The sequence below is a fragment of the Eleutherodactylus coqui genome, chromosome 8 (assembly GCF_035609145.1).
Source record: "Eleutherodactylus coqui strain aEleCoq1 chromosome 8, aEleCoq1.hap1, whole genome shotgun sequence".
Classification (NCBI taxonomy): Eukaryota; Metazoa; Chordata; class Amphibia; order Anura; family Eleutherodactylidae; genus Eleutherodactylus; species Eleutherodactylus coqui.
Genome location: NC_089844.1, coordinates 30205364 through 30231518, shown reverse-complemented (window position 1 = coordinate 30231518; position 26155 = coordinate 30205364).

Below are 26155 nucleotides of genomic sequence, written 5' to 3'. Positions count from 1 at the left end.
TCTCTACTTACCTCCATTAATAAAGTTGTATAATATTTGACTAGAATTAAAAACAAATATAGCAACAATCAGCGAGTTCTAAAGAACCTTCCAGGAAAAGAAACTTTTTTTGCTCTGAACATAGAGAGGCGTTTTAATTATGAACCGAAATGGATGGAAGCAGGGTCTACACAAAGTATCCATTTAAGAACACAGCACTTCAGTTCAAAGTCCAGATCCATGGCCACAGTCAAGTTCATGACTAAGGTCATAGGAAACTGACCCTGCAGTTGGCTGTCGATTCCCAGCCACATTCGTAAGGAGGTTGTGTTTGTTTTTTGGCACATGTTTCTAGAGCTCGGTCGCTCGCTTTGTCGCCTTATTATAAACTATAAATAACATAAATTGACTGTGAGAAAAAATAAAAAGGAACAACTGAAGTGTCAGGTGCCGGAGGCAGGATGTTTTTTAGGGGAATTTTTTCCTGTTTCTGGTAAACATAAGGGAAGCTTTTGTGTGGCAGATGTAGGAAAGGGGAGGGGATGTTCTGCTTTTATTGTTTGAACACCTGCTCTGCTTCTGAATCAAGAATGGCGATGTCCCATTGATGGGATGCAAACCTGAACCGGGAGCGATGGAAGTTAGTGGATGAAAAACTGTAGACTCCAAATTTTTAATTATTCTGCAATAACACAAGAGAAAAAGACAATTACTCCCCCTCTTAGACAGCTTCCTGCAGGGTTCCTGTGCGTCCAACATCCAGGCACAATACGTTACTCACACCCGCAGGCAAGGAACTCCGCTCCATTATTTACAAGACTTATAAAAAATGAATGTTATTAGAAAACAGGAATCTCGGCAAACCAGGAATATGGAGCATAAAAGGTGTAAATCCTCTAACAGGCGCTTCCTTAGATACACAATAACCATATTAAATATACAACATTCTATAAGAATATTATAAGAGAAGGAAGGCTATCTTAGAGTTTAGCACCCAATCTTTATCCTTGGAAGGATGAATTCCTTGTAACTTTTTTAATCTTCATCTCTCTTAAGAATTTTAAGTAGTATTGATGCAAAGAAGATATTAAACACCATTTCAGTTTTATTGCCGGAAGGGCTAAGATATGAAGATTTAATTTCCGAAACTCTGAAATTACGCACTAGTAAACCTCACTTTATTACGGATTTTACCTCCATAGTGTTGCCAAGAATGTCTGTTTATTAAAAATCTGATTGAAGAATCAGCCCCAGGTTCCTGAATTAAGGCTGTTGCCAACATCAGGCACTCACTCTCTAGGATGGAGGATGCGGGGCTCATACTAATACATACCGCAGACATTTTCTGCATTCCAAATTGTATTCTCCCACACTAATTTCTTTATATTCTGTTTTCACTACTTTGATGAATCTGAAATGCAGTAGAAGAAATCTGTTGGCGCCGTGTGGATTAGATTTGAAATAGAAATGATTTGTACTAAATGAATTTAAAGTTCTAGAAATTTAGTAACTTTATAAAACTTATTGCATTACTTATTTTGCACTCCTGAGTGACAGTGGAAATCATAGTCTTGACAGTCATTAATCATGAATGGAAACAGTCAACATGCTGATCATCAAACGCTTCCATAACTGCTTTCGTTTAGGTGCAAAAGAACAGTTAGGCCTCCCTCACACAGGGCGCTTGCAGAAACGCAGCGTTTTTCAACGCTGCGTTTACTGCAGATTCCGCCCCGTTTCAGCAGCGCTGGCACACTTTATGCCAGCGTTTTGGCTGCGTTTTCAGCTCGGCTGAAAACGCAGCCAAGGATGCTTAAATGAAAAAAAAAAAGCAATACTCACCTAGCCGCTGCAGTCCGGGTTGCGGCCGCTGGTCACTGCCGCTGACCGGGCTTCCTCTGCACTCACAAGTCTATTGCCGTAGGCCAGGTTTGAGAACCCCGCCTCCAGCAATAGAGTGCTGTGATTGGTTGTCAGCGCTTGCTCGATGCCCAATCACAGCCCTTCATTGACTGTCTCAGCCAATCAGAGCTTGCCGGCGCTGATTGGCTGAGACACCCACCGTGACATTTTTGCACCTTTCCTCCAAAACCTCACCGACTGTCTGTCTGCTGTCTCTAACACTATGTCCTCTCTCTACCTAAAACTAAACCTCTCTAAAACTGACTTACTGGTGTTTCCACCCTCCACTAACCGACCTCATCCAGACATCTCCATCCCAGTGTGTGGCACCACCATAACTGTTAGACAACATGCCCGCTGCCTTGGGGTTTTATTCAACTCCAATCTCTCCTTTACCCCCTACATCCAATCTCTCGCCCGAACATGTCAGCTGCACCTCAAGAACATCGTAAGAATCCGCTCTTTTCTCACCAGGGACACGCTATAAACGCTCACTGTTGCCCTCATCCACTCCCGGCTCGATTATTACAACTCGTTGCTGATCGGCCTCCCATGCACCAGACTCTCCCCTCTCCAATCCATCCTGGATGCGGCAGCCAGGCTCATCTTCCTGTCCAGCCGCTACTCGGACACCTCTGCCCTGTGCCGGTCACTGCACTGGCTGCCCGTTAAATACAGAATTCAATTTAAACTCACTACCTTCATCCACAAAGCCCTCCACAGTGCAGCGCCACCCTACATTGCCTCCCTCATCTCAATCCATCAACCAGCCCGGGCTCTCCGCTCTGCTAACAAAACCAGACTGAGCACCCCTTTAATTCGAACTTCTCATTCCTGCCTCCAAGACTTCTCCAGAGCAGCACCGGTCCTCTGGAACACACTTACCAAAGGCTACCTGAGCAATCCAGGACTCGCAGAACTTCACGCGTGCTCTAAAAATGTACCTCTTCAGAGAGGCATACCGCATTCCCTAAACCAAACCCCTGTGTACTCGCCTGATAACATGCTCCCTGACCTATTGACTGACATCCCTACTAGCCACCATCAACTGCTCCTGCAGTCACACTGATCCTGCCATCACACGGCTGAACGTCTGACCATTGTCTATGTTTATAGCATCCCTCACTCTCCACCTCGCCATACCGTGCACATCTCCAGCCCCTTTACCTTCTGTATCACCCCACTACTTGTAGTATGTAAGCTCGTTGGAGCAGGACCCTCACCCCTATTGTTTCCATCAACTGATTGCTATGTAACCGTGGTTCTGTAATTCTTGTACTTTTGCCTTTTTTTGTATTCCCCCTGTCTATGTAAGCGCTGCGGAATATGTTGGCGCTATACAAATAAAGATTATTATTATCAATAAAGATTACATGGAAAACTCTTTTAAGAGGATTTTACTGTACCCTTCACCCCCTTGAGCACTAGAGATAATATGCTGGGGCTACATGGAGACTTTTTGTCGAGAGACTTTCCAATTCTAACTATTGAGTGACAGCTGCAGTTCACAGGAGTGCACTCAGTTGCATGCAACTCATGGTATTCCCCTGAACTTTAGCTGTCACTTATTAGTTAAAATTGGAAAGTTGCACTATAAAATGTCTCCATGTAGCCCCAGCCTTATACACGAAATCGCTGCAGACAGATAGGAATATTATGAAAAATACTATCACTATTCCCTAATCCAACCTTCATAAATATGTGTAATGAAGGCATGTAAAACGTTGTCTTATTGAATGCATTGGGCAACATTTTGCCCTCTACTCTAGGGAAACCAATGAATCTGGAAATCTCATTTTAAAACCCTACATTTGCCATTGTAACCCTTTCAGAATTGTCCAATGATTTCCTCCAAAACAACTCTTGTAATCAGTTAATCTGAAATCAGAGTTTCTGTTGCTTTTTAGAATGGTACACAAGACATGGCCATTTACTTAGGAAGTGCCTTATTGGGGGGGAAGGCAGAGTGTGGTACATGTAGGATAGAGTGAATCTATTCCAGGTTAGTTGTCCTCCATAGATACATTAGTAATGCCCCATTTAGATGGGATAAACTGTCGGGCAAGCGATGACTGACACTCGTCCAAGTGATGCTTGCTCCTGTGCTGCTACACAAGAACGGGTATCACTAGAAGCACTGCCGGCATGGGAGCGGGGTGGCCGTAGAGCACTGTCCCCCGCCCACCTTCATTCACTTTAAACAGACAGTCATTCAGAAGTAACCGACTGCTGTTGACACTCAACACCGCGTCGTTCAGTTTTCTGCATGCAGTAACTGAACGACTGAACAACTCTCACTCAATCTCTGCATGCATTTACATGGGAAGACTATTGTTTAAATTCCGTGGGAACGCAGGAATTTGAACAATTCTGAATCATAATTGTCACATGTAAATGGCCCTTTAAGAGTGTAAATATGGTAATGAAATGAGATTCTGTGCACATTCGGTTTGAGCCTTCCATCGGAGGTACAGCATATATCAGGGAGATTTCCTGTGTAGGGAGTGTGGACAGGGGGTGTCAGGAAATCCCTTTAAGTTCCACCTTATAACATTTTTGTTAAAAAAAGGGAACATAAGTTGTTCAAATCTGCTTTAGAGGCTCTGTCAGCCGTAGCGTGCATGTCTTTTCTATGTAGAGAGAGCAGAAAGACACTACTAGACACCTCTGGCAGCGGCTTACCCCCCAGAACAAAAGAATTAGGCATTTACAATCCAAATCCTTATCTCCTCAACATCTGCTGTTAGGAGGGAGCCGGGGAGTTGCCATATCATACATATCAGATGATTAGCCCGCCATGTATGGCCAGTAGAGATGAGCAAACGTACTAGTTTAGGGCGATTTCGCACTCGAGCAGCGCTTTTTTCGAGTAACTGACTACTCGGGCGAAAAGATTTGGGGGGCGCCGGGGGTGAGCGGGGGGTTGCAGAGGGGAGTGGGGGTGGGGGGGAAGCTCCCCCATGTTCCCCACTGCTACACCCCGCTTCACCACGCCACCCCCCGCGCCCACCGAATCTTTTCGCCCGAGTAGTTAGTTACTTGATAAAAGCGCTGCTCGAGTGCGAAATCGCCCTAAACGAGTACGTTCGCTCATCTCTAATGGACACCTAACTCTATGTTCACACGGCAGTATTTGATCAGTGTTTTTCAGCATTATTTGTAAGCCACAGATGAGAGTGGAATGCACATAGAATAAGTATAATGGAGGGATTTGTACTTCTTCCATGCTTTGGACCCATTCCTGGTTGGGGCTTACAAATAATGATGTGAAAAAGACTAGAATATTGCCCAAAGACCTCTAACTCTAGGGCAATGTGGTTCCCATCAGGAATAAAGTGTATTCCTCTGGAAGCAACAGCAAATTCATTCCAGTCTGTCATACGAAATGAGCAGAAAACAATCTTGTAGCATCTTTTATTTGTTTGTAATGCTTCACCAGGAATTTTCCATACGAATAGATACAATGCCTTACAGGATGTAACGAGGCTCCTCGCTTCTCATCTTACAAAGTTATTTTCTAATGTTTCCTTATGATGAAATTAAATCCATGTTTGTTTACAGTCAATACTAACATGTTTGGTTTGGAAGTGTCTACATCCACATATTACATGCTTTATGCATGCAGATCTACAGGACCATGGCTATAGGGTCAAAACAAGGGCTCCGACCCAGCTGCCTTCATCATCTTTGAAGGGAGGTGCGGTTGTGGGTATGGGAGTTTGTCATGGCTGGTCTTAGCTACGTACGACCTGTGCTGTTGCACTGGACACTGGACACCGGCTTGGGGCTGAGGGAACCAGAAAGATGTAGGTTGAGGGTGATCACCTCTCTTAGTCCTGCCCAGGCAGATGATCTTCTTCCTCTATGCAGCAGTGTTTTGTAGAGCTACATGAATCATCCTCCTCCTGGCTCTATCTCCAAAGTGTCACTGTCAACTCATCGGCAACCCCGTAACACAATCGCTTAGTTCTGCTACTGTGTTTGGTTATGAACTTGATTTTGGGGCTGTTTTTATGACTTTGGTTCTGGTGCTGTATGTATGTTTTGAGGTAGGTTCTGGTACGGGATGTATTCACTGAGCTGTTCTGGTATGGGTATGCTGCTATCTTGCTACTTTCTGCACAAGCAGGATACAGGCAGACTGCCTATCCATGCAATATGCATAGTATTTCTTATGATGGAGGAGGAAGACAAAAAAATTCTGCATAGGTGGCCTTTTAACTTTTGGTCGGCACTCAAGTTTTTTTTACAAATACCCCCCAACACACACAACAAAACCATATATTCATATATGAATGTTACATACAAACATAATGAAAAACATTTGGTACGGTGTTAGCCAGTAGAGCAAAATGTGATTGTTCTTAGTAAGAGAAACCAAGTAATCTTGTAGATATGATACCTTTTAATGGCTAACAAAAATACATGATGTTACAGCGAGCTTTCAGACTTTTTCTCTCAGTCCTTCATCAAAGCATAATGAAATGGATCTGAAGAGGCATGCATATTTATACACACCCTGCTAGTTAAAAGAATTCCCTGCTGCCACATCTGTTACAGATGCAGCAGAGGAATTCTTCAATTCTCTACTGCAGCTGTCACACATGACACATGATGCTGCCGGCATCCCCGTCATTGGATTTCAGAGAAGGGCTTTAAACATACTCACTTGCCTTCAGCTGCCGGGGCTCAGCGGCGACTTCTGCAGCTGTCCTCGGCTCTGTAGTTCTGAGCTATTGGCAGCCGGGAATTTAAAATTCCCGCTTGCTGGTAGTTCTGATTGTGATTGGCTGAGCATTTCAGCCAATCACAATCAGAACCACCAGTAGGTGGGGATTTTAAATCTCCCGCTGCTGATAGCTCAGCACAGCAGTGCAGAGCCAGGGACAGCTCTTCAGCCAATCACAATCAGAGCTACCAGCAAATGGGGATTTTAAATCCCTGGCTGCTGATAGCTCAGAAATACAGACCGGGGACAAAGGCAAAAGTCGCGGCTGAGCCCCGCAACTAAAGGCAGGTGAGTATTTTTTTTTACACTATTTTAAATGAATTTTCAGGGAGGGGCTTATAAAGTCCTCCCCTGAAATCCATTGTTGGCTGCCGGGGCTCAGTGGTGACTCCTCGCGCTGTCCCCAACTCTGCACTGCTGTGCTGAGCTATCAGCAGCCGGGGATTTAAGATCCCCGCCTGCTGGTAGCTCTGATTGTGATTGGCTGAAGCACTCAGCCAATCACAATCAGAGCTACCAGCAGTCAGGGATTTTAAATTCCTGGCTGCTGCTAGCTCAGAACTACTGAGCCGGGGACCGTGGCAGAAGGCGCGGCTGAGCCCCAGCAGCTGAAGGAAGGTATGTTTTTTTTTAATTTTTTTACACTACTTTTATTGGATTTTCAGGGAAGGGCTTATGTTTAAAGCCCTTCCCTGAAATGCAATGACGGGGATGCAGGCAGCACAACACTCTACCGCAACTGACATGTGTGACAGCTGCGGTAGAGAATTGAAGAATTCCTCTGCTGCATCTGCCACAGATGTGGCAGATGTAGTAGCGGGGAATTATTTTAACTAGCAGGGGTGAAGGAAACATCTACCACATGTGGCAGAAGTCTTCTTTATCCCCGCGGGGGTCACGGCGGCGGAGAGGTAAATTTTTTTTTTTTACACTAAAATGTTTCTTTTTCAGGGAAGAGCTTATATGTAAAACTCTTCCCTGAAAAAGAATGCAGGGGTGCCAGAAGACCATTGTTTTCATTGGAGCCACCGTCAGCAGCCACGGCTCCATTGAAGATAATGCGTGCATTCCCAATGGTGCACGCATATCCTATCTTTGCAGGAACGCACCTGCCAAGTACGGACATGTGAACACACCATAGGGAATGCAATCTTGCAAATACAATGTGTTTTTGTGCATGTGTATGTACGCACAAAAACACGCTCGTGTGAAGCCACCCTTACTGGGAACAACAACATACAAATATAACATACATATTTACCTAAGACAAAACCTGTCTATAACAGCTATATAGTTTAACATTTCAGGAACCAAGGCCACAGAGGTGTAGACTTACTATGTACATAGTAAGTCTACATTCACAGTTCTAGATATGCATACTTTGTCCGTGAATGTGCTAGATGTAAACAACTATACATGCTCTCAGCATTCTGCCAACATTTCAATAGATTTTATTTAGTATTGATATGAAGCTGGTGGTTTAACAGGATACAGTGCCTTGAGGGTTAAGAGGTCTTTTACAGTCTACCTGCAGTCCTATGCTGAATACGTCCTGGCTCTGCTACATCTATATCCATCTGTGTGTCAAAAATTGTAAATTAATCTTAATTGTTGCTGACTGTACAGATGATACAGTGTTATTCTATACTTAGGGTGTGGCTTTTTTGAATGTTTTAATGCTAAAAACATATACAAAACTAGTGAAGGAGAAATATCCCATATGTTGTTAATATGGGGCCTTTCACACGGAACGGAATTATCAGTAGGATGCAGTGCAGATGTGGATTTTGTCAATTATTGAGGATTTTCTTGCATTTTAAATTACGGGATGTTTTCTGCGGAATGTCTTGCGTTTTATTCTGCAGACTTTAATTGTGGACTTACATCTCCTGTATGTTAGAAATCTAGAACAACAATTTGGCAAGATGCCCGTAACCCCTTCCCGCTCCAGGACGTACATTTACGTCCTGGAGCGGGCGACCTCTCTGCATACAGCGCAGGCGTCAGCTGTTTACTACAGCTGACACCCACAGGCAATAGCCGCGATCAGCCGTTTGCAGCTATTAACCCTTTAGATGCTGCTGTCAATTCTGACAGCGGCAGTTAAATACCCCGGTGAGATCGGGGGAGCCATGCAGGTGTCATGGCAGCCGGGGGCCTTTTGAAAGGCCCCAGGGCAACCTTAGCAGACTTCCTATCAAGCCATCCCCGTGGGGTGGCTTGATAGACTGCCTGTCAAATGGCAGTATGACGTAATGCTACAGCAGTACATCATACTGCAGGAGCGATCAAAGCATTGCTGGTTGTAGTCCCCCAGGGGGACTTTAAAGTAAAGTAAAGTAAAAGAAAAACAATAAAGTTTTATTAATTGTAAAAAAAAAAAAGTTATAAAAGTTTAAATCACCCCTTTTGCCATATCTATTATTAAAAAATCTAAATCATAAAGTAAAAATACATATTTGGCATCGTCGCGTCCGTAAAAATCCGTTCTATCAAAGAAGCACGTTACTTTTCCCGCATGGTGAACGTCGTCCGGAAAAAAAATAAAGAACGCCAGAAATGCACTTTTTCAGTTACCCTGTTTCCCTGAAAAAAACACAATAAAAAGCGATTAAAAAGTCGTATGTATTCTGAATTGGTACTATCGGAAACTACGTGGCATCCCGCAAAAAATGAGCCCTTGCTCAACTACATCGATGGAAAAATAAAAAAGTTATTGGCCGCACAAGATGACCCCAGAAAATAATTGAAAAAAATTAAATGTCTTGGAATAAAAAAAAATAAGTGTAAAGTATAGTAAAAACAAAACTATACAAATTTGGTATCGTAGTAATCGTACTGACCCATAGAATAAAGTTATCATGTCGTTTTTGTTGCAGTTTGTGTGCCGTGGAAACAAAACGCACTGAAAGATGGCGGAATGTCGTTTATTTTTATTTTACTCCCCTTATAATTTTTTAAAAGTTTTTCAGTACATTATACGGTACTTTAAATAGCAACATTGAAAAATACAACTCGTCCTGCAAAAAACAAGCCTTCATACAGCAACATCGATGGATAAATAAAGGAGTTATGATTTTTTTAAAGGGGGGAGGAAAAAACGAAAATGGAAAAAAAAGGGCCGCGTCATTAAGGGGTTAATTCTCTAACAGAATGCTTTTCCTCTGCAGAATTTAATCTTGCGATTTTAAAGTAAAGACATGCAGAATTATAACTGGTGCGGAATTCTAGTCCAATAGGGATAACATTGTAAAACAGAAATGTCCGCGCTAACTAATTCCATCCTGTGTGAAAGATCCCTATAGGTTTGACAGCAAATGGTTTAGTAACTGGCTTCCAGAGACATGTGTTGCTCTACATTCTTCATTTTCCATTTCCAACATCCATTCTTAATGTTTAGATGATCACCCTGGGATTACCTCCTAAACGCTTATTTATCTCTATCTGTCCATGCCTAGGACATATTTTCTTTAAAGGATTATCCTCCCCGCTACCTCTCCCTGTAACATTTCATCTTTTTTCCCCCGCACATACTCTCATTGTTCTCCTCTCTTCTCTTTTTTAGGGGCAAATCCTTTTTCAGATACCAAACGTGACTTGCCTGTGATTTTTAGCAAGGTGAGTGAGGGTCAGCAAACACTCTCAGTATTAAGGCACATGGTATGTTTTAACCAAACATTAAATATTGGTTTCCAAGACTTGAATGCGAGAATTCTCTAGTATTAACCCTTTCATGTTTCTTCATGCTATAGATCACAATCTTTCTACTTGAAAGCCTCTTTGCATGTTCACTTATTAATATGTCAGCTGTAAATCAAGTAAGAAAGGAGTTTGAGGAGCCGGGCTTACAGATTGAAGCCATTTTACTCTAAATAAAAAGTTATTTTGTTTTTATTACCTTTGGAAAGTTCACCCCTCTACATTCCTTGTGGCCAGCCCCTCCACTTTAAACTTTCCTGACCTTTTAAATGGTACGCAGTCCCACTAGAAAGACGCTAAGAGTCTGGGATAGAATAACATGACAGATAAAAATCGGTTTAAGCCAGGTTAAGAATTCCATTATATAATTTAGAAAAGCCAATGGATTGTTGGTATAAGATTGTTAGATGATTTGAATACAGAAAACAATGGAAAGGTTTTTAGAGAAAAGCCATTATAAACATGAATATAACAGACCATGTGTGCTCCGTAAATGACGAATAAGACCTATTGCCGGCAACAGCATTACGGTTTTGTGTTGTACAGGGTTGTAGTGCAGCTGTAGCTATCTGGAGGCTTATACTGTGCCTCCATGTACCTCCAGTTTCATAGGTTGGCATAAAGAGGCTTTTACTGAATCAAAGACTCTGGCTTTGGCTTATATTCTGCAAGGCTCGTTAAAAGGTCTGAGATTGACTTGCAGGAATGCTGCCTTCCAATAGTTTGCAGTGTAGAGGCAATGTTTCGTCTTCAAATTTGCCAGAGGAGCATGCATAGCCTAATAAGTCTTCTCATACCTTCCAGATGCTCTCTCCTAGTGAAGTTTCACATAGAATGGAATTATGCCACAGGACGCAACCAAATCCGCAGCTTCGGCATTCCACATCAAAATCAGCAGATTTAACTGTTGATTTTGATGCAGAATTGCAGGCAGGCTTTAAGGTATGTTCAGACAGAGTAGAAATTCTGCAGCTTTTCCGCCCCGTGTAAATGAACTTTTAAGGGACCGTTCACAAAGATGGAATTAGTCCACACGGACATTTCTGCGTTACAATGTTATCTAATAAGGGTTCATTCATCCTCTATCACTGATTTCTGCTAGAAAATAGGACGAAACAGCAGAGCAAGCTACACTACTTTATTCTGTAAACTTCGGCAAAATGCCGGACTGCTGGTCGGAAATTGAACAGACTCCCATTACAGTTAATGGGGGGTCATTTGACATAGTTTTGTCATAAGACAGAACTGTTCGGCCAGGGGGCGCTGTTTTCCAGTTTCACGAACAGAGCAGCAAAACAGAATCATCCTAACTCTGACGTGAATGAGCTTTAAGCCATTTTCAATTCCACATTTAAATCCAAAGGTAGCCTATGATTTTTGATGCAGAATTTACTACGGCTTACGGTGCTTCATGCAGCCTATTCCTTTCCCTGTAAAGGGAAAGGAGAAACTACACCCTTCCTGACCTTACTAATTCAAATTAAACCTGTAGGAAGAGACATTGTGCCATGTTCCACCATTTAACATATAAATATTCACTTCTGCGGGGGAATGTAGAGCCACATGAGAGCATGGCTCTGCAATATAAAACTGGTTCTATGTGCTGTCATACAGGCTCTGTGAACACAGTTTTGCATCCCTAGTATATTGTCCCATATAATGGCTCTTAGGTTTATATCAAGTGCTCTATAATGGTGATTTCCAATTTGTCCAAAAACTGCAACTTCCATTGTGCGCTGCCGCTGTCAGGTTCTAATTAGAGATGAGCGAGCACCAAAATGCTCGGGTGCTCGTTACTCGGGACGAAATTTTCGCAATGCTCGAGGGTTCGTTTCGAGTAACAAACCCCATTGAAGTCAATGGGCGACTCGATCATTTTTGTATATCGCCGATGCTCGCTAAAGTTTCCATTTGTGAAGATCTGGGCAATTCAAGAAAGTGATGGGAACGACACAGCATACCTTAGCTAAGCACCACACTACCTCCAACAAAGCACAATCACTGCCTGCATGACACTCCGCTGCCACTTCTCCTGGGTTACATGCTGCCCAACCCCCCCCCCCCCCCCCCCCGCACGACGCAGTGTCCACAGCGCACACCAAAGTGTCCCTGCGCAGCCTTCAGCTGCACTCATGCCACACCACCCTCATGTCTATTTATAAGTGCGTCTGCCATGAGGAGGAACCACAGGCACACACTGCAGAGGGTTGGCACGGCTAGGCAGCGACCCTCTTTAAAAGGGGCGGGGCGATAGCCCACAATGCTGTACAGAAGCAATGAGAAATATAATCCTGTGCCACCGCCATCAGGAGCTGCACACGTGGGCATAGCAATGGGGAACCTATGTGCCACACACTATTCATTCTGTCAAGGTGTCTGCATGCCCCAGTCAGACCGCGGTTTTTTATAAATAGTCACAGGCAGGTACAACTCCGCAATGGGAATTCTGTGTGCACCCACAGCATGGGTGGCTCCCTGGAACCCACCAGCTGTACATAAATGTATCCCATTGCAGTGCCCATCACAGCTGAGGTAACGTCCGATTAAATGCAGGTGGGCTTCGGCCCACACTGCATGCCCCAGTCAGACTGGGGTTCTTTAGAAGTGGACACATGCAGTTACAACTTCCTGTGGACCCACAGCATGGGTGGCTCCCTGGAACCCACCAGCGGTACATACATATATCCCATTGCAGTGCCCAGCACAGCTGATGCAACGTCAGCTTTAATGCAGGTGGGCAAAAAATTAATTGGATTACACTGTAGGCGAGGGCCCCCAAAAATTGGTGTACCAACAGTACTAATGTACCTCAGAAAAATTGCCCATGCCCAACCAAGAGGGCAGGTGAAACCCATTAATCGCTTTGGTTAATGTGGCTTAATTTGTAACTAGGCCTGGAGGCAGCCCAGTTAAAATAAAAATTGGTTCAGGTGAAAGTTTCAACGCTTTAATGAGCATTGAAACGTATAAGAATTGTTTACAAAAATTATATGACTGAGCCTTGTGGTTTATATGATTTTATGATTGCAGCATCGCCGCTCACCATCTGGGTAGACTCCTCAAAGTTTCCAAGGACCTGGCAGATATCTGCCAACCGGGCCCACTCTTCTGTAAAGAGTTGAGGAGGCTGACTCCCACTGCGCCGCCCATGTTGGAATTGGTATTCCACTATAGCTCTACGCTGCTCATAGAGCCTGGCCAACATGTGGAGCGTAGAGTTCCACCGTGTGGGCATGTCGCACAGCAGTCGGTGCACTGGCAGATGAAACCGATGTTGCAGGGTGCGCAGGGTGGCAGCGTCCGTGTGGGACTTGCGGAAATGTGCGCAGAGCCGGCGCACCTTTCCGAGCAGGTCTGACAAGCGTGGGTAGCTTTTCAGAAAGCGCTGAACCACCAAATTAAAAACGTGGGCCAGGCATGGCACGTGCGTGAGGCTGCCGAGCTGCAGAACTGCCACCAGGTTACAGCCGTTGTCACACACGACCATGCCCGGTTGGAGGCTCAGCGGCGCAAGCCAACGGTCGGTCTGCTCTGTCAGACCCTACAGCAGTTCGTGGGCCGTGTGCCTCTTCTCTCCTAAGCTGAGTAGTTTCAGCACGGCCTGCTGACGCTTGCCCACCGCTGTGCTGCCACGACGCGCGACACCGACTGCTGGCGACGTGCTGCGGCTGACACATCTTGATTGCGAGACAGAGGTTGCGTAGGAGGAGGAGGAGGAGGGTGGTTGAGTGGAGGAAGCATACACCGCCGCAGATACCAGCACCGAGCTGGGGCCCGCAATTCTGGGGGTGGGTAGGACGTGAGCGGTCCCAGGCTCTGACTCTGTCCCAGCCTCCACTAAATTCACCCAATGTGCCGTCAGGGAGATATAGTGGCCCTGCCCGCCTGTGCTTGTCCACGTGTCCGTTGTTAAGTGGACATTGCCAGTAACCGCGTTGGTGAGGGCGCGTACAATGTTGTGGGAGACGTGGTCGTGCAGGGCTGGGACGGCACATCGGGAAAAGTAGTGGCGACAGGGAACTGAGTAGCGCGGGGCCGCCGCCACCATCATACCTTTGAAAGCCTCCGTTTCCACAACCCTATACGGCAGCATCGCCAGGCTGATAAATTTGGCTATGTGCACGTTTAGCGCTTGAGCATGCGGGTGCGTGGTGGCGTACTTGCGCTTGTGCTCCAACACTTGCGCTAGCGACGGCTGGACGGTGCGCTGAGAGACATTGGTGGATGGGGCCGAGCACAGCGGAGGTGAGGGTGTGGGTGCAGGCCAGGAGACGGTAGTTCCTGTGTCCTGAGAGGGGGGTTAGATCTCAGTGGCAGGTTGGAGCACAGGGGGAGAGGCAGCGGTGCAAACCGGAGGCGGTGAACGGCCTTCGTCCCACCTTGTGGGGTGCTTGGCCATCATATGTCTGCGCATGCTGGTGGTGGTGAGGCTACTGGTGGTGGCTCCCCGGCTGATCTTGGCGCGACAAAGGTTGCACTCCACTGTTCGTCGGTCATCTGCACTCTCAGTGAAAAACTGCCAGACCTTTGAGCACCTCGGCCTCTGCAGGGTGGCATGGCGCCAGGGGGCGCTTTGGGAAACAGTTGGTGGATTATTCGGTCTGGCCCTGCCTCTACCCCTGGCCACCGCACTGCCTCTTCCAACCTGCCCTGCTGCTGCACTTGCCTCCCCCTCTGAAGACCTGTCCTCAGTAGGCGTAGCAAACCAGGTGGGGTCAGTCACCTCATCGTCCTGCTGCTCTTCCTCCGAATCCTCTGTGCGCTCCTCCCTCGGACTTACTCCAATTACTACTACCTGAGTGATAGACAACTGTGTCTCATCGTCATCGTCCTCCTCACCCACTGAAAGCTCTTGAGACAGTTGCCGGAAGTCCCCAGCCTCATCCCCCGGACCCCGGGAACTTTCCAAAGGTTGGGCATCGGTCACGACAAACTCCTCCGGTGGGAGAGGAACCATTGCTGGCCATTCTGGGCAGGGGCCCGGGAACAGTTCCTGGGAGTCTGACTGCTCCTCAGAATGTGTCATTGTAATGGAGTGAGGAGGCTGGGAGGAAGGAGGAGCAGCAGCCAGAGGATTCAGAGTTGCAGTAGTGGACGGCGCAGAATTCTGGGTGGTCGATAGATTGCTGGATGCACTTTCTGCCATCCACGACAGGACCTGCTCACACTGCTCATTTTCTAATAAAGGTCTACCGCGTGGACCCATTAATTGTGAGATGAATGTGGGGACCCGGAAACGTGCCTCTCTCCTAATCCCGCAGCAGTCGGCTGCGATACACCTGGATCAGGAGCTCGGCCTGTGCCCACACCCTGACTTGGGCCTCCGCGTCCTCGCCCGCGTCCACGTCCTCTAGGCCTACCCCTACCCCTCAGCATGCTGTATTACCAGTAGTGCAGAAACAGAACGCTATAATTAAATGTGCCGCTTATTGGCCTGTGGTTGGAGGCTGACTTCCCTTACGGAACGCACAGCAGAGCCAGGAAACAATTTTGCGCACGCCTGTAGTGAGACGTAGGTGCGTATGACTGAGCTAGTGGAATTCACAGCGCAGAAGCAGTCAAGTGGCCAAAGGCCAGTAGTAGGCCTTAAGTATTTTGCTTCTATTTTTTTAAAATGCTGAGCTGATACAGCAGACAGATACTGTAGGCTGCGTATAATATTATGTATACTGTTTCCCTCTGGCGGGATGACAGCGCTGATGTAACAGAGACAGCAGATCCAGGAAACAATTTTGCGCAAGCCTGCTGTAACGCTTAGCTGCATATTAATTAGGACTACTACCCCCAGCAGACAGATACTGTAGGCAGCGTATAATATTATGTATACTCTTTCCCTCTGGCGGGATGACGGCGATCATGTAACAGAGACAGCAGATCCAGGAAACAATTTTGCGCAAGCCTGCTGTAACGCTTAGCTGCGTATTAATTAGGACTACTACCCCCAGCAGATAGATACTGTAGGCAGCGTATAATATTATGTATACTCTTTCCCTCTGGCTGGATGACGGCGATCAATTTTTTGGAAAAAGCCCACTGCCTATATAGCCTGAATATCTCTTTCTCTGCCTCACCAGTACTGGCCCTATACTCTGTACAATGACTGCAGACTGCGGACGCAATGCGCTGCACGGCCGATATACAAAAAAAAAAAAATGTGCAACACTGCTAAAAGCAGCCTCAACAGTACTGCACACGGTCAGATGTGGCCCTAAGAAGGACCGTTGGGGTTCTTGAAGCCTAAAATAACTCCTAACGCTCTCCCTATAGCAGCAGCACCAGCAGCAGCACGTTCCCTGAGCCATGTCAGAATGCAGCTGTGGTGAGCCGCGGGAGGGGCCGATTTTTATACTCGGGTGACACCTGATCTCGCCAGCCACTCACTGCAGGGGGGTGGTATAGGGCTTGAACGTCGCAGGGGGAAGTTGTAATGCCTTCCCTGTCTTTCTATTGGCCAGAAAAGCGCGCTAACGTCTCAGAGATGACAGTGAAAGTAACTCGAACATCGCGTGGTACTCGTCTCGAGTAACGAGCATCTCGAACACGCTAATACTCGAACGAGTATCAAGCTCGGACGAGTATGTTCGCTCATCTCTAGTTCTAATGTGGTGTAGTTTTTAAACTGCTGGAGGGACACAGTTTAGGAACTCCTGTTCTAGAATAATGACTAGAGATGAGCTCGGGTGCTCGTTACTCAAGTCGAACTTTCAGTGATGCTCGAGAGTTCGTTTCAAGTAACAAACCCCATTGAAGTCAATGGGCGACTCAAGCATTTTTGTATATGACAGGTGCTCCGCTAAGGTTTTCATTTGTGAAAATCTTAGCAAATCACCAAAGTCATGTAAAAAACACAGAAATGGATAGGGTACGCGAGGAGCAACATGCAGGGCTGCATTTCGGGCTTCGAGGTCTCACTATTAAGCCACAATAGTGGCAAGAGTGAGACCCCCTTGCACTGTCAGCATAAAGATCGTTCTCCTCTGCGCAAAGAAGAACGATGTTAGCCCATTGAATTCAATGGAGCCCTCAATACAGCCGGCTCCATTGAAAGCAATGGGCTGCCGGCGAGCGCGGGATGAATTTTTGGGAAGGGCTTAAAAATATAAGCCCTTACCTGAAAATCATCCTAAAATGTGTAAAAAAATAAAATAAAATGTATACTCACCTTTCCGCTGAAGCCGGAGTTCAGCCGCGTCTGGCCGGCAGTTCTCCTGAACTGCTCTGAGTAGTATTCAGCAGCCGGGGAATTAAAATCCCCGCCTGCTGAATGAGCTGCCTCTGATTGGTCACAGCCTCACCAATCAGAGGCAGCTCTCACTCACACCCATTCATGAATTCATGAATGGGTGAGTGAGTGCTGCCTCTGATTGACTCAGCGCAGGGACCAATCAGGGGCAGCTCTCAGCTGAATGACTCGGACGAGTATGCTCGCTGATCCCTAATAATGACCATTGAGTGAGAACCCATTGAACGTACTGGTTTGTAACAATGAAGTCATGCCATACGAATCTAATTTCCTTCTATGACAGAATCACTGACTGGGTTGATATAGTATATCTTGACTTTAATAAAACATTTGACAAAGTATCTCATACCATACGTATTGAAAAAAAATTGACCAAATATGGGTTTGACAAGACAACTGTTAGGTGGATTCACAACTGGCTGAGTGATCGTACTCAAAGAATGGTCATAGATGGCTGCACATCCAAGTGGGAGAATGTATCAAGTAGGGTACCACAAGGCTCTGTCCTAGGCCCAGTGTTGTTCAACGCTTTTATAAATGATCTGGAGAAGGGAATTGATGGGAAATTGATCAAATTTGCCGACAACACAAAGCTAGGAGGGATAGCTAACCCTAGGGAAGAGAGAGAGCGTATTCAAAAAGATCTAGAAGAGCTTGAACAGTGGGCAGTGACTAACAGAATGGTATTTAACAAGAAGAAATGCAAAGACTGAACATGAATCAACAATGTGATGCAGCAGCCAAAAAGACAAACACAATTCTGGGATGTATTAAGAGAAGCATAGAGTCTAGATCACGTGAGGTAATTATCCCCCTCTACCCTTAGTCAGACCTCATCTGGAATACTGTGTCCAATTCTGGACACCCCACTTTAAAAAAGACATAGACAAACTGGAGCAAGTTCAGAGAAGAGTTACCAAGATGGTGAGCAGTCTGCAAATCATGTCCTATGAGGAACGGTTAAAGGATCTGGGAATGTTTAGCTTGCAAAAAAGAAGGCTGAGAGGAGACTTAATAGCTGTCTACAAATATCTGAAGGGTTGTCACAGTGCAAAGGGATCAGCCCTATTCTCATATGCACAATAAGAGACTAGAAGCAATAGGATGAAACTGAAAGGGAGGAGACACAGATTAGATATTAGACAGTAAGAGTGATCAATGAGTGGAACAGGTTACCACGGGAGGCGGTGAGTTCTCCTTCAATGGAAGTCTTTAAACAAAGGCTGGACAGACGTGTATCTGGGATGATTTAGTGAATCCTGCACTGAGCAGGGGGTTGGACCCGATGACCCTGGAGGTCTCTTCCAACTGTACCATTCTATGCTTCTACAGAAGGTCTTTCTTTGTAAGGCTCAGATTCCATACAAAAGTATACATTTCTGTTGGATTCTGGGAAAATTAAACTAAAAAAAATAATGACATGATCCATCGAATATCTTTGTACAGCACCTAATTGATCACTGTATGGTGGCACACCCGTATCACTCCGTATACACAAGCCCTAAGGTCCAAGTTTCCTGATTTTCTTTTAGCATTGTCAGATATTTATAAAGTTCACTGTCTCAATTTTATAGACATGGCGTTTACTTTGTTAACCCCACCCATTGGTATCACCAATAAAGAGTTAGCAAAGTATGTAATCCATTTTATGAACGCATAAGAAAAATATATATATATATATATAAAAATTGCCAAAATTACTAATTTTGCATTTCTAACTTTGGAATAAACTGGTACAAAAAGGATCAAAAGTCATATAAACCAAAAAAAGGGTGAAATTAAAGAACTACATCTTTTTCTGAAAAAAAGCCCTCACTCAGTTTTGTCAACCGAAAAATAAAAATATATCTTTTAATGTGGTGTTAAAAAATATATTTTGTGAGTATTTCTATTCTGCAAAAGTAATAAAACATAATCAAAACTATATAAATTTGGCATCACACTAACCGTCCTGACATGCAGATTTAAGCTATCATGTCATTTGTACCACCCGATGGACACCATAAAATTTAAGAAAAAAAAAGCAATTAAGCAACGTTGCTAGAATTGCAGGTTTTAATCTTGTGTCCAGAAAATTGGAACATAAAACGTTCAAAATGTCATATGTTCCCAATAAATATCAGTGAAGTCTATAGTTTATCCCACAAAAAACAAGCCCTCATACAGCTGTCAATGTAAAAATAAAAATGTTACGGCTTTTGGAATGCAATGATGCAAAAATATTTTTTTTCTAACACTTTTTTGTGCAAAAGTAGTAAGATATATAAAAAAACTGTATAAGTTTGGTATCACTGTAAGGGTGAAGTCACACGAACGTATATCGGCTCGGTTTTTACGCCGAGCCGATATACGTTGTCCTCGTGTGCAGGGGGGGAGGATGGAAGAGCAGGAACTGAGCTCCCGCCCCCCTCTCTGCCTCCTCTCCGCCCCTCTGCACTATTTGCAATGGGGAGAGGTGGGACGGGGGCGGGGCTAATTCTAGGAACTTAGCCCCGCCCCGCCTCTTCCCATTGCAAATAGTGCAGAGGGGCGGAGAGGGGGACGGGAACTCAGTTCCTTCTCCTGGCTCTTCCATCCTCCCCCCTCTGCACACGAGGACAACGTATATCGGCTCGGCATAAAAACCGAGCCGATATACGTTCGTGTGACTTCACCCTAATCATGCAAAAGAATGAATACAATTCTACAATACATTAAATGCATCGAATATTATAGGCCCATTTAGACACAACGATTCTCACTCAAAAGTGGCTCAAAAGACATCTTTTGATCAATAATCGTTGCGTGCATTTACACGACAAGATGATCACTCAAAATTCGCTCAAATGGCAGTTTGAGTGACAGTTTTGAGTGTTCACTTTGCATAAGCTGTTAAGTAGCTAATTAGCTTCTTAACAGCTTATTAATGTGTAAATGAAGCTCACACTATATACAGAAGACAAGTGGGACCGCAGTCTTCTGTATACAACTGTCCTCTTCTCAGAGCGCTCAACTGTTATATATAGCTGAGGGCTCCGAGCGGGGTATACAGAAGACAAACAGGGCCGCTTGTCTTCTGCATACAGATGTTGTCTTCTCATAGCGCTCAGATAGTATACAGCTGAGCGCTCCGAGCGGGGTATGCAGAAGACAAGCGGGGCCGCTTGTCTTCTGCATACAGATGTTGTCTTCTTGGAGCACTCAGCTGGTATACAGCTGAGCACTCCAAGCGGGGTATGCAGAAGAGAAGCGGGGCTGCTTGTCTTCTGCATACAGATGCTATCTTCTTGGAGCACTCAGCTGGTGTACAGCTGAGCGCTCCAAGCGGGGTATGCAGAAGACAAGCGGGGCCGCTTGTCTTCTGCATACAGATGTTGTCTTCTTGGAGCACTCAGCTGGTATATAGCTGAGCGCTCCAAGCGGGGTATGCAGAAGAGAAGCCGGGCTGCTAGTCTTCTGCATACAGATGCTATCTTCTTGGAGCACTCAGCTGGTATACAGCTGAGCGGTCCAAGCGGGGTATACAGAAGAGAAGCGGGGCTGCTTGTCTTCTGCATACAGTTGCTGTCTTCTCGGAGCTCTCAGCTGATCTACAGCTGAGTGCTGCAAACGGGGTATGCAGAAAGGAAGCTGGACTGCTTGTCTTCTGCATACTTGTGATTTGTTCTCCAAGTGGGAAACCAGCTGAAACAATAGTATCTATCAGCAGTATTCCACACGGCCCTGATAAAGGCTGATCCCTGATGTTTAGCAAGATAAAAGTCAGCGCTCAGCGAAAAGGGAACGACGGCCGTGCATTTAGACATAACGATTATCTCTCAAAAGACGGTTTTTGAGCGACTTTTGAGTGAGAATCGTTGTGTCTAAATGGGCCTTTAGTCTTTAAAAAAAACTTGTCCCACAAAAAATGGTCCTTAATTGGTTAATATTCTACCACAGAGGTAGGCTTTGATCAGACTGAACAAGTTTCATGCAGTCTTTCTTTTTTAAAGTATGTTTGGTATCCCTGTAACAGTTGAAGCCCTTAAAATAAGTATATAAAACACATTTAGGATATTTTGTTGATACTATAAACTATGAGCAAAACATCAATGTCATCATCAAACCTCAAATATCAATCAGCATTTTTCTATATGTTTATTTTTCTTGGAATATAGAAAATTGAAAGTATACAGATCTTAAAATAAAGTAGAACTTGTGCCAGACAGACAATGATTCCTCCCAGCTTTTGGAAATGGAGAGAAGGGCCAGACTATATGTGGAACATAGGCACTAAGGCTAGGTCTGCATGGCGAGTTTGTCCATGCCAGGAGTCCCACGACCAAAGATTGCTGTATAGCCCTGCAAGCTCGCACTGCCATTGAAATGGGGTCACAAAAAAATCAAACCTTAATGGATTTTTTAAGACTTGTAAATGGCGGTCGTAGCAAGCTGCTACTTGCAATGGGACCCATTTACTTCAATGTGAGTGCAAGGCTGAAGGGCTACACTGCATTTTTTGGTTGTACAACCCCTGCTCAATGGTACTGTAAGTGTCTTACTGGCGCTGGAAAGAAGATTCAGGTGTAGCAGACTCAGGTCTGGAGAGAAGTCGGATGGAAAGCCAGGAGTCAGCAATGGGACGTCTCGGTATGCAGTACAATGGATGAGGTGGGTAACGTAGTCAAGGGGAAAGCCAGAAGTTGGTAATGGGTAATCACAGTATACAGGAGAGGAGCAGGTAAAAGAGGAGCTTATCAGTTAAGCTGTAGAGCAGAATAATCACATGAGGAAGGATGGATCAAGGCCAAGTTTATATAGCAAGCCTAATCAGAGGCAGGGAGGAGCCAGCACAGAGACTGGATAGTAGGATCTGGAAACAAGGTCAAGGTATGCTGGGGGAACTGTTCAAGGCTGGATGGCTCATTAGGGAGAGCCACCAATCATAGCACAGGATGTCGTGGGTTCGAGCCCTGACAGGTGTGGATCTTAATTGGGTCTTTTCTGCAGAATTTTCCGCTGCAGAAAATCCACTAAATTTTTGCTACATGTGAACATACTCTAGAAGTGGTGAATTGGCCTTTTTGCAGACTGACAAATTTACTATAATTTGTGCCAGCTCCTAAGTGGCAAAGATCTGATGTTTTGGTGCACAAGATGGCTAGACATGCGAAAAAAGATATTTAGAGGCACTTCTTAATAAATGTGTAACATTTTCCCCTTTTGAGCACTTCACTAAGATGACTGTGAAGACACTAGGCCACGTTGAGGAGCTGGGAGGGTAGAGTGGTCACTTGTCACGGTAGCACTTACCAGGCTCCCTCCCGGAGGGACACACGTAGCCTCGGCCAGAGCAGCGCTGGGCCTCTTCCAGACACCCCTAGGATAGGGATGCCCAATAAACTGGAAAACAGAGATAGCGGATGTCATGGGTGACACCACTGTTCCGTTACCTACCAGTATGACCCTCGGCGGTAAATAAATGGAGCCGCAGACAGAAGTAACACACCTCACGTCCCTAGGAATGGTCAGGGCCTGGTAGAAACTTTACTGGAACCTCTTGTATAAAAGGCACAAATGACAATGATTTGCAGTGCAGGTATTAAACAGACTACCTCATCCCAGATTTTAGGGAGGTCAGATGTAAAAAAGCAAATGGGTGTACCTCTATGTGGTGATCCCAGAGTCTAGGACTGCCACATAGGAAAAGATGAATAAAGTGTACCTCTGCACTAGACTTTGGAGGTGGCGTCTGCTTCTTGCTCACGCTCTCTCTCTCTCTACAATTGGGGCTCACTCCTCTCATATCTCTGGAACATACACTCTCAGGGAACCTCTGTTCTTCCTCCATTCTTCACCACATGAGGGTTGAAGGTACCCCTATGTGGCTGGCACTCTCTCTCAGGAATCCAGAAGAATCTCCTTTCTGGCTCTCATGCTCCTATATTTATATTCTCACTCATACCACGTGACAAGACAAATCGATACATTTACAGGCAATCCCCAGGCTTTTGCAGACACTTAACCCATCACTTGCTGCAGCTGTGCAATACATATAACAGAATGACAAGAGACTTTTGTACAACGCACCAACACAAGACATGACATGTACGACATAATGGAGGGGGCCAGAATAGATGTATTGGACCACTACAACTGCAGGAAAAGCCCGTTTTAGCAAACGTGCACCTTGATCTGAAGTGTGTTAGAGTAAAGTGAGCCAAAGATATTAAGAGGCGTATGCTTCATAATACATTTGGTGCATCCTGGGCTCTTCCGTGAAATCTATGCCCGATTGTTTGCACTACTTTTGCATAATAAATCGCTAGACCATTGTTGGCCAATGGCCATGCCTCCTCCACTAAACGCAACCCACTTTTCTAACAACTTTAGTGTACATAATTTGCGACTTTTCTACACCATAAAAGTGGTGCAACATCACCTGATAAATTTCCCCAATGTGTTTTGTGAGGAAGTCATGAACTCAGATCTTATGCTCGGAGACGATTTATGATTTCCTACGTGGTACCTTTATTGGTTAGTTATTGTAAATCTGCTTTCCAGTGGCAGTAACTTCATCTGTAAAGTGGTGACAGATGGCAAGTAAGGTGTTAATGAAGGAAACAATGAGCTTTCTCCTCACGTATACAAGGTGCAGGCAGTCTCCGCCATATCTGGCTAAGCAGCTCCAGATGTGAGGCCTGTGGAGCCGTCTAGTGATTTATTCACTATTTCGGAGGAGACTCCCTTTCTCTCACACATTTCTTTCTTATTTCTCTTTTAACCCCATCAACTTTTGTTTTTCTCTTTTGACTGTTTTTTTTCCAAATCTGTCAAAAAATTTTTTTGCAGATTGCTGAATCCACAAAGTGCCCGGTGTGATTTAGGGTGACCTTTCAGAGTGAGTAATAAGAATTTAAAATGCCTCATGAAAAGGAATGAGATGGGTCAACAATTAGGATTCCAGCAGCAATAATTAAAAGTGGACATCACAGGCCGGTTCACATCATAAAGCCATCTGTTAAGAAAATCTATATATGGGATGAAGACCGAGGAACGAAAAAATGTTTAGTTTGGCTATTAATGTGGCTTTTAGGCCAACTACAAGGCACTTAAGCTGCTCTGAACTCGATCCTTAACTGTGGCCCGGACTTTTAGCAGTCATCTCTTTGCTTAACACGCTAATGTGCTAACATTTTAAACTATACAAAATGTAATGTTAAAGAGGACCTGTCACTGGACAAAGTCAGTGGGCCTGGCTGCATAGCTCTGCAGCTGCAACCCTGTGGACTCGATCCCCGTTTCTTCTCATACTCACCTCCCTTCACTCGGACAGGCTCTTCTTCAATCCAACTCACAGCGCTGTCAATGTGTCATGTGCCTGGTCCCTACTGCTCGCTCTCAATGGGTGTAGTCAGACTGTCAATCAAGTCCAACATCACTCATTGTGATTGAGCGGTAAGGACTGCCCACTTGGCACAGTGAGAGTGCCAGGAATCCCTTTACCACTTCTTAACACTGCCGAATTTTGCTTGTTGTTTTTTTCATCCCCGCCTTTCGAGAACCGTGGCTTTTTTATTTCTTCATTGATGTAGCCATTGGAGTGCTTGTTTTTTGTAGGACACATTGTGCTTTTTAACCCTTTCCAATCCACTGTCTGACGTCTAAAGACATTCTGATTGAAGGCTGTACAGCTCTGATGTCGGAAGATGTCTGGCAGGGTATTCTTACTGTATATTACTGGCCGCTCTGTTGTTGGGAGGCCTCCCCAGTGTGTCCCATACCGCAGTACTGGCTCTAGCCAGCAGATGGCAGAAAGAGAAAACGCCCTAGGAAACCCTGGATCCAAAATTGGATTGCAAAGGGTTAATATAGCCATTAAATGAACCATTTAAATGGATTTTCCTGGGAGAATATAAATAGTTTAACGGCTGGGGTCCATCGCTCGGGGCCCCGACCAATCAGCTGAGCTGGCGCATGCTGTCAGCACCAAAAATACATGGAAGTCAGAGTGGAAGCAGTGAATGTCTCCGTGCCTACCTCTATGTAGTGGCTGGCACTTGTAACTGCAGGCACAGCTTGCATTGATTTCAGCTTCGAGCTCTGTGTATTTGCAGTGCTGACAGCATGCGCATGCTCAACTGATCAGTCGGGGTCCCGAGCAATACCCCAGATGATCAAGTATTGATGACCTATCCTGAAGACATAAGTAAGAAACAGACATAAATCAAGACTAAAAAACACTCAAAACACTCACCTGCATACCTGCACACATAGCCAGATAGAATAACTATAGAATGTACGAGGTATTAGTTTGCATTTTGGCCAAGGTTCTTAAGCCCATGAGCCCACTTCAAGGGTCCTCATTGTCTCGCGGGTCCCTACTCTGACAAGACAACTTCCATATGAAACCTACCTGCATGCAGAGCAATTGTCCCGACAAGGACGGCCCCACGCTGGAACCTAGGGACCTACCTAGACCTAGATTACAAAAAGAAACACAGCAGGACTGAACGCAGCTCACACCAACACACCAGGGATTTGCATAAAACACAGCACAGGATGCACCTAAACAGGACTGTTAACACCACATGTCCGGCACATGCACTGACACATAGGAATATGACACTGTTCACACTGAACAA